Raw genomic sequence first — 10,369 nt, 5'->3', positions numbered from 1 at the left:
CAGGTGGGACTAGCAGGAAAACCTGCAGCAGTGTAATCTCTGGCTCTGGCCACCCCACCCCTTCCCACCCTGATGTACAATCAAATCTAAGGGTCCTCGAATAAACTGACAAGTGGCCTAGGCTTTCTGCCATCTCCTTGGGCCAGGGCATATCTACAGGATTGAGAACACATGGGGTAGTAGATCAGCAATTATCTTCACAGTAGTCCTGTCTTCATCTTTTCTTGGCTGTTTGATCTTAGGCAAATCATTTACACTCTGCATCTCACTTTTCTCATTTGTAAAATGAGAATAGTAATGACATCCTCCCTACAGGAAATGTGTACAGATTAATGAGATAATGTAGAAAGGGTGCTTAGGGTATAGTTATGTTTTATGCTGGAGAAAGAGGACTGATAGTTCAAAAGTGTAGCCTCTGCTGGAAAACTTCCAGCAACAATGAATTCACAGAAAGGTGATTACATTGTTATTCAGTTATAATTGTTTAAGGTTTTCCCTTTACATTAAATGGGTATCAGTTCATTTCAACCTTGACACAGTGGATTTCCTAAGACAAACTCCAGATCCCTAAATTAGAATTTCTGAGGGACAGCACCTGAACTTGTAGAGTTAAAAGCCCCACAGTTTTAACTGACAAGCCAAGACTGCCCACCACCAGATTATGGACCAAGAATGACCTGGAGTTGGGGCAGAACTCTCCAGGGCGAACACTAATATGACCAAGTTCTATGGATGGCAGGGACAGAAACATAACCTGATTCAAACTGTAGGCTTAAATAGAAGTTTGGCTAAAGTGGGAAATGTCCCACTTAGGAAAGTTTATTAGGAAAATCTCCAAATAGCTTAGACTTTCTGTATTTGTCTGACTTCTCCAAATGATCACACTTTAATTTATTCCTCCAATTGTCACCCCCAGGTATCTCCTAAGTGACTTGAAATGAAAGAGGGAGAATGACCACAGAAAGATTGGCTGAAGGATTAGAGAGACTGTATACCTTCAGACTCAGGGGCTGTCAAACAGTGTCAAACATAGTGAAGAGTGAATGAGGAGACTTCCCTCCTGTACCCCCACACACACCTTAACTGATATCTGCAAGTACTTGCACTAAAATGGGCACATTTTAAAGCAGAAAGAAACTTTAACCACTATTTAGTTTGTGGGTACATAAGAGATTCAGCTCATAGGTCAAGAAAGTGTTTTGCCCTGTAATGTGTTTTGTACAGTAAGTTATTTAAAGCATAAAATGTAAACAATACAATTGTAAGGAAAATATACTGACTTCTATTACAACATTCTTTTTCCATGCTCTTCATCTTGGAACATATTTACACATTACCATTTTATATAAAATGATGTTATTTCTCTGAGGAGATTGGGAGCTCCTTGAGGGAAGGGATCAGTCCTGATGCAAACTTATACAGCATTCTGAGTATTTGGAAGGTACTCATCAAACACGTGATGAAATATTAAATATCGTGGAATCTTGTACTTTATCGTGCTAAACCTAGATCCAAGATAGGGCTGGATTGTTTAGAAGATACCACCCCAGCACCTTTCTCCACACTGTGACAAAACAACCCTGGGAAGCCCCCAAAAGTTTCTCTGGCTGCTTACCAAGTTTCTCTTTCTGCTTACCAAGGTAACTTCCCACTCCCATTACCTAAGTGACAGGATATGTGGGTCTCTAGAGACAAGGTTCATGGGATTTACTTTCTCTTTTCGTTTTCCTTGCAGTGCAACATGTACAACATTGGTTGAAAAAATACTTTTTATAGAGGGTGAGTTAAATAGCAGATAGGTGATGTCTCTATTTACTCAATCGACTGGGTATAGATCTGGGACAATAAGTAGTCTCTTGACGGCTACTGTTGGCAGGATCCTTCTCAGAGCAATCCTTCGAACGCGAACTTGTCTTAATCATTTATTTTGCCTCTGCCATTTTGTTTTGAGATCCCTGGTTTCTGGAGGAAGAAAGTTACTTCTGCCCAAGACCTGAGTTTCTCTGCTTACAGCCCCTGAAACCCAGCATAAACCAATCCCTTAAGTGTCATTGTGGTGCAAGGCCAAAAATCAAGGCACTCGATATTATATTCTACCTTGACATCCTGTAAAATCTGGAGGTCCTTGAATGGCCTAACTGCAAGTTCCCCTCCTCACTCTGCTCTTGTAGATGAAGTCTTCTATCTAAACAACCTTGGTTAAAGTGACCAAGAACCGTTCCTGCTTATCCCTGAGTAGTGGGGTTCAGTCCACAGTATTCAAGAAAGCCAATCACGTCCTCCTGTGGGAATCTGGAGGCACCATATCCTCTTGATCCTACAAAGCTTGCCTCCAACAGCCCCTCTCTGTTCACTCCACTCCCAAGTGCAACCCCCATGCGGCCCTGCATGGCATTAGGTGTCCTCCCGGGCTGTAAGCATATGTGACTAACACACTGCTGTTGATCTCATCGGGCCAGTGTTGGGGGTTGGGTGTTTCTCATTCCCACGATCCTAGAGCAAAAAACCCTCCCTCGTCAATGAGGTGAGGAGGAGGCAATTAAAACACTGTTCCTAAAGTGAATCCTGTGGGTATTAGTTCTTGTGCCCCTTCTTTAGCACCCCTAAGCTGCATCCGCTTCCTGCAGATTTTTCACTGCTTCTGCTGCCCTTCTGGAGTGCTAGGTGCTGCATGTCCCATACTTTCCCACCTCTAGTTCTTCACGCTTAGCAAGTGACCACCACCTCTTACTCTACCAACACTGACAGTGAGGGGAAGCTTCAGAAACAACTTCTTCAATGTCAGTAAAAAAAAAAAAAAAAAAATGATTTCACTTTCCTTCTCTAGCAACATTAATGTTCTCCAAGTCCTCTTTAATATTTTACTGCATTTACCCTGTCACTCTGAGGGTTATCCACACATATTCTGAGAGTAAAGGGAGTTTTTGCTGTGGAGACTCAACTGTCTGTCAAAAGGATAGTCAGCTAGTAGTAGCTCTTAACAAAAACAAAAACAAAAACAAAAAATCACTACTCTGAGAGGCCACTTACTTTTTTCACTTTCTTGCAACACTTAAGCTGACTAAAATGTGCTCATAGTAGAGTACATTACCAACTGGTCGATCTATTTTTTTTTTTTCTTTTTTTTGAGACGGAATCTCCCTCTTATTGCCCAAGTTGGAGTGCAGTGGTACAATCTCAGCTCACTGCAACCTCCACCTCCCAGGTTCAGGCGATTCTCCTGCCTCAGCCTCCCCAGTAGCTGGAACTACAGGCACATGCCACCACGCCTTGCTAAATTTTTGTATTTTTAGTACAGACGGGGTTTCACCATGTTGACCAGACTGGTTTCAAACTCCTGACCTCAGGTGATCCACCCGCCTCGGCCTCCCAAAGTGCTGAGATTATAGGCATGAGCCACCGCACCCGGCCTGATCAATCTACCTCTAATTTTCAGTTTCTGCAGTAGGCCTTAACATGACCTCAGGAGCCATGAAGGGAGAAGAACATCCTTCCTGTGTTGCATCAACTGAACTGTGGTGGATTCCTGCCATTTTTTAGGATGTAGATCTTCCTTCTGCAACTTTATGACCATTTAATCAGTTCACCTGAAGATTAGAAGATTAGATTTATTTAGATTAGTCAGAAAATCTAGGTGTTTATTTATCTAACTTCAGACTAGAGAAGGCCTAATTTTAAAAGCAAAATGAGAAAACATAAAGCTTACCTATTTTGTAATAGGTAAACTTCTGCAGGCCAAAATTAAAAATCCTTACGTGAAGTTAAAGGTCAAATTGGGGAAAAGATGAAACATATATATCTGTCAAAGTGTTTCTAGCCTTACTGTTAAAAGAGCTCTTACCAAAAATATAAAGATAAATGCCCCAATAGAAAGCTCACTATTCCAATAGGAAAGTCATTCTAATATATGATTAGGTAATTTACAAAAGAATCACAAATTACCAATAGGCCTAGGCAAAATGTTCATCCTCTCTAGCAAACAAATACATGCAAATTAAAGTAAGAATAAGGCACTATTTTTGCCTATCAAACCAGCAGTGAGTGGGCTTTCCTACCTTGTGAGTCTTGGTGGTAAGATAGACAGGCCTCATGTCCCTGGAGAGACAAACACCAGATACTTTCATTCCCACCTCCTGGGCTTGGGCACTCAGATGTGACAACCTAAGATTGTGTGTCTATTGCTAGTCATGCCAAGAAACTAGAAGACAGCAGAACTCTTTCTGTCTGCAGCAGCAACATCCAGTTTCCAGGAGCTGCCAGGGCAGAGCTGCCAGCGTGGTGTATGGTGTCCAGTGTCCAATAACCAGGCCCAGTGCCAGCAATGTCAGGCTCTCGTTAGGCCTCAGTGGCAATGGCAGAGGAGTCCTCGCTGAACTGGATCAGCAGCAAAGACTTGACTGGGGCTCTGGCTGCACAGCCTTCCCATGTTCCTGCCATTTTCTAAGCCTGAGGCTCTAGCTTTCTTGACAAACCTGTGGGCTGCCCAACACCTTGCATAAATAAATTCTTGTGGTGGTTTCTGTTGCTTGATTGATAAAGCAATATAAAGAGAAAGTTCTCCAACCTAGTAATTTTACTTCTTGGGACATATCCTACGTAAATCATTAGAAATGTACACATTTATTCTTATTTTTATTTCAGTAGATTTAGAAGTACAAGTGGTTTTTGGTTGCATGGATGAATTGTATCATGGTGAAGTCTGGGCTTTTAGTGTACCCATTCCCTGAATAGTGTGAAATGTGCATGTTTAAATAAAAGGATATTTTTCAAAACCCTGTTGAGAGCAGCAAAGAACAAGGAAAAAATCTGAATGTCCTATAAGAAATTGATTAAATGGATTATAATACGGAATATTATGTAGATTAAAAGCTTCTTCTTAAAGGATACTAAAAGACATGTTAACATACTCACATGATATTAAATTAAAGAGGAAAATGTTCAACAATCATCTAATTTTTCATAAATAACCAAAATGCTGATGGTCGCTTTCTCTTGAATATGGGTATACTGGTAAGTTTTATTTTCTTTATAATTATTTTGTATCTCCTAATCCTCCATAATGAACATGTATTTTTTTACCTTTATCAAGAAAGTAAACAAAAGCTATGTTAGAAAAAATAGATTTATCTGAAACTGTCAAGTGGACTAATTGGTTTTTTGTTTAGTTGCATGTTTGCTTTTCCCAGTTCAGCAATGGATCTTCAACTGGCAAAGGAAAGGGAAGATTTGCTGTACCTTTTTCACAATGACCCAAAGAACTGTCTCAATAAAACAATGGTTTTAACTTAGGAAACTGAATTTTCTAAAAATTTAAAGGTAACCCAAAAGTCATGTGTCCACCCAGGGCAGGAGATTTGAATTGGGGGAAAGATCAGAAGATAGGTGTGTGGACTGATGAGAGATCCACGCATGGAAAGTGGAGGGACACAAACTCCTAAAAAACCTAGGGAGCACAAATACATTGTCATTCTCCACTGAGGATGTTAATTGTCTTTGCTTTATGCTGATGTTGCTCTTAATAACATTCCTTATGGTGCCAGGGTGCTTTGTGGTTTATGAAGTACTTGTACTTGCTCATATATTATTATTAGGCTCATTTTACTGGAGAGAAAATTAAGCCCTAGAGAACCTAAATGATTTGTTGAATGTCTCATGTTTATTATGTGGATGAACCAGGTCTTCTGTTCTTTTGACTATTCCTGGAGGTGGCAGAGCAAAGTGGTTGAAAGCTTGGGCTTTGGAGCCAGACAAACCTGGGTGTGCACTCAGCTCTGACACTTCTTAATTGTGTGAACTTGCAGAAATCGCTTAACCCCTCTCAACTTCCATTTCCTCATCTGTCAGGTGGGGATAAAAACACCTACCTTGGACAGTCCCTACAAGAATAAAAGGTAACTGTTATTATTATTACCCCACCCATGCCCTTGACAAGCCTTGCTTTTAGTCTCCAGGTCAAGTTGGATCCACATTGCAGGTTAAATTGTGCCCCCCCAAATTTATTTGTTAAAGCCCTAATTCCCACCTCAGAATGTGACCTTATTTGGAAATAAGGTCTTTGCAAATGTAATTAGGTTAAAATGAGGCCTCCAGAACTGTGATACAACACATTTTTGTTGTTTATGTCACCTAGCTTGCAGTACTTTGTTATAGCTGCTCCAGTGGGCTAATACAATCCCCTACTCAGTGTGGCACTGGTGATGTCAGTGCCTACTCACAGATCCACTGAAGTTTTACCACTGCAATCAGCTGCCGTCTATGACCCTTTCTTTCATCCAACTTTATTGAGCAGAGAAAGGTCCTCAAAATGGAAATTCATGTGTGCTGGAGAAGTCCAAATCCTAGGTTTCAAAAATATCAATCTGATTATAATGATCTAATTGAAAATATACCTTACTCAGAAGTGAGCTTAAAGTTGCCATTTGCGCTTTAATGGTCCACCTTTTCAGAGTGGGCTCTCCCTTCTATCGGTGCTTACCCTGGAGCAATAATTCTCAATGTAGAATATTCAGGAATGAAGCTCAGGAAAATGTATTTTTAGAAAGCAAGTGATTTTCATGATCAGCTGGTTTTCTAGAATAAAAATAACATTATTTAATTACATTTGAAAATATCACCTGATTGCAATAAACAGCAAACCAAGACCCTTGAGAACTAAAGTGTATGGATTCGTTTCCTATTGCTGCTATCACAAATGACCACAAATTTAGTGGCTTAAAACAACAGAAATTTATTATCTTACAGTTCCAGAGGATGGAAGTAGTAGTATCTGTCTGCAGCACTCTGTTCCTGTGAGGCTTCTGAAAACAAAAATGGACTAAAAGATTCTGCTCTTTTAGGGAGGAATCCACTTCTTTGCTTTTTCCAGCTGCTAGAGGCCCCCTGCACTCCTTGGCTTTTGACTAGCCCACAACCCCGAAATTTCTCCGACCTCTGCTTCCATCATTATGCCTCCTTCTCTGACTCTGATCCTCCTGCCTTCATCTTTTTTTTTTTTTTTTTTGAGAGGGAGTCTCGCTCTGCTGCCCAGGCTGGAGTGCTGTGGCCGGATCTCAGCTCACTGCAAGCTCCGCCTCCTGGGTTTAAGCCATTCTCCTGCCTCAGCCTCCCGAGTTGCTGGGACTACAGGCGCCCGTCACTGCGCCCGGCTTATTTTTTGTATTTTTTAATAGAGACGGGGTTTCACCGTGTTAGCCAGGATGGTCTCGATCTCCTGACCTCGTGATCCCCCCGTCTCGGCCTCCCAAAGTGCTGGGATTACAGGCTTGAGCCACCGCGCCCGGCCCTGCCTTCATCTTTTAAGGACACTTGTGATTATCTTGGGCCCACCCAGACAATCCATTATAATCTTCCTGTCTCAATATCCTTAACTTCACGACATGTGCAAAATTCCTTTTGCCATATAAGGTAACATATTTACGGGTTCCAGGGATCAGAATGAGAACATTTAGGCGGGATCATTATTCTGTTTACCATGGTATAAGAAAGTTGTTTTTTTAAATTTTTTATTTTTTTGAGTTAAAGAAGGATTACTCTTGTTTCGAGGTTTACATCCTTTTTGCAATTCTGAACTCTTGGGCCTTTGGTCATTTATAGGCCCATCCTCTCTACTTTTCTAATTTTCAATTAAGAACTAGCATTTTTAAAGTAATGATTTTGGAATAAACTTACTAGTATTTGGATGTCTTTGGAAAAGAAGAGAGCAGAATCTTTTAGTCCATTTTTGTTTTCAGAATTACAGAACCTGAGTTTCAAACGCTACAGGAATTTTCTAACTATTTCAAAGGATGCTGTTAAATTTTCAAAATATATTATGATGAAACTTATTTTTACTTATATATTTTGGGGGTAGCAAGAACTGTGTTGCAAAAAAATTTTCAAGCATCAATATGTTATAATATTGCCAAGCAAACGTGTCTTACATCACAGTTTCTATGCGTCAGGAATCTGGGTGTGGCTTAGCTTGCTCCTCTGCCTCCAGAGCTCTCATGAAACTGCAATCAAGGTGTTGGCCACTGCTTACAGTCATCTCAAGGCTCGACTGGGGATGGATCCACTTCCAAGCTCATTCAGGTGGTTGTTGGCAGGCTTCCACTTCTCCCATGTTGTTGCACCAAGCGCCGGGTTTCTCACGGGCTGTTAGCCAGAGGCGACCCTTAGTTCTTGCCAAATGGACCTCTCCATAGGACAGTTCACATCATGCTTGCTTGCTTCATCAGTGCAAACAAGCTAGAGGGCAGAGAGAGTTTCAGCAACACAGAAACCACTGTCTTTTGTAATCTAATCTTGGAGGTAATGTACCATCACGTTCACAATATTCTATCTGTTAGAAAGGAGTCACTAAGTCCAGTACACACTCAGTGCGGAGGGGAATTACACAAAGATGTGAATACCAGGAGGTGAGGATAGTTGTGGCCATCTTAGAAAACTGTCTACTACAGATGCTAAATAGAAAGGCAAGGGTCTACTCCAGACGACCTCTTGGGTGCCTCCTATTCTATTACTTCATGACACTTTCCCCTCTTTTTCCTAAATTCTAGCTGTCCATCACACTGGGTTTGTCATTATTGCTACAGGAATGGATGCAGCTAGCTTTCTGACCCTGTCATTTCTAATACGTTTTTAGATGCTGATATACTCTGCAATGAATTCCTACTGTGTGCACAATGTTATGCCTCTATGACTGCTGCCTTCTAGTCCAAATCCACATTTCCATCAGTGTAATCTTTCTAAAATGCCTAATTCTATCATTTCCTGGTTTACTCTTGAAATAACCTACTGACTGTCTTCAGTAAAGCCTTGACATGGCAAGCAAGAATCTCAGTTACTAAGGCCCACCTATCTCCCATAATTTTTTTATTACTTTACCTCCCATTCCCACATAAAATAACAAGGGATTATTGAGTTATTTGAAGTTGCTCTGGGACTTCATAAGTTCTTTCCTAATCCTTTGTACAATATGCTGTTTCTGCTTGAAATCTCTGCGTGGACACAAGCACCAACTTTCTCCTCCCTGTTAATTTTGATTCAATTCAAAGTCATATATGCATATTTATATCATTGGACTTTATATCATAATTGTATGCTTTGTGACTGTTTGACTTATTCTGATCTCGGAGGATTCTGTATGTTTACTTCACAATGCTCTCTTAGCACTCGACTCTTTCTCGTCTTATCACACTACATTGTAATTGCTCATGGATTCATCAGTTTCTCCTCTACAGAAGAGTTCTTCAAACTGTGGGTTGTGACTTGTTAGTGAGTTGTAAAATCAAACTGTAAATTATAACCAAAAGTTTTAAAAAGAGTGAAATAATATAAAACAGCAGAGTGTATACCATGTAGTAAGGATGTCTATGTAGTTTCATTTTCAACTTTTTGTGTATATAAGCATATAAATATATAAATGAATATATAAAATATTATGTATGTGTAAAGTGAAGCAATTTCCTCCCCCCCACCAAACATATTTGTTTGGGCTAGGTTACAGTAAAGAAAGTTTGAAAAGCACTACATTAAATTGTAAACTCTTTTGGGCTAGAACCATGTCTGTCTTGTTCTTGATTGTTTTCCGGCCTTGACATATGGTAGGAATTCAATAAATATTTGTGACCAAATGACTGAACAAACAAATGAATAAAATCCATATGATTCTGGTCCTTTAATCTATTCACATGGTGTCATACATTGATGGGTTTTAAGATGTTAAAACAAACTTGCGTTCCTTTGATAAATTCCAAATAATTATAGCTATAATGATTATGACTCTAACCATTTTTGCATGCTGCTGGATTTGGCTTGTTGGCACGGTCACGTGTCACTCAGCAACAAGGATATGTTCTGAGACATGCATCATTCGGCGATTTCCTAGTTGTGTGAACATCATAGAATATACACACACAAACCTAGACGGCATAGCTTACTACACGCCTAGGGTATATGAAATAGTCCATTATTCATAGGCTACAAACTTGTACAACATGTTACTGTACTGAATACTGTAGGCAACTGTAACACAACTGTAAGTATCTACACATATATAAACATAGAAAAGGTATAGCAAAAATACAGTAAGAGACAAAAAATTGTACACCTGTATAGGGCATTTGTTATGAATGGAGTTTACAGGACTGGAAGTTGCTCTGGGTGAGTCAATGAGTGAGTGGTGGGTGAATGTGAAAGCCTAGGACATTACTATACAGTACTGTAGACTATAAACACTGTACACTTAGGCCATACTAAATTTACTTTAAAATATTTGTGTTTCTTTAATAATAAATTAACCTTAGCTTGCTGTAACATTTTTACGTTATAAATTTTTTTGACTTTTTGACTATTTTGTAATAATGCTTAGCTTAAAACACAAACACAT

This window comes from Trachypithecus francoisi, unplaced genomic scaffold (genome assembly GCF_009764315.1).
Source record: "Trachypithecus francoisi isolate TF-2019V2 unplaced genomic scaffold, Tfra_2.0 Lachesis_group3, whole genome shotgun sequence".
Taxonomy (NCBI): domain Eukaryota; kingdom Metazoa; phylum Chordata; class Mammalia; order Primates; family Cercopithecidae; genus Trachypithecus; species Trachypithecus francoisi.
The sequence above is the reverse complement of the archived record's forward strand: the minus strand, read 5'-3'. Positions refer to the sequence as shown.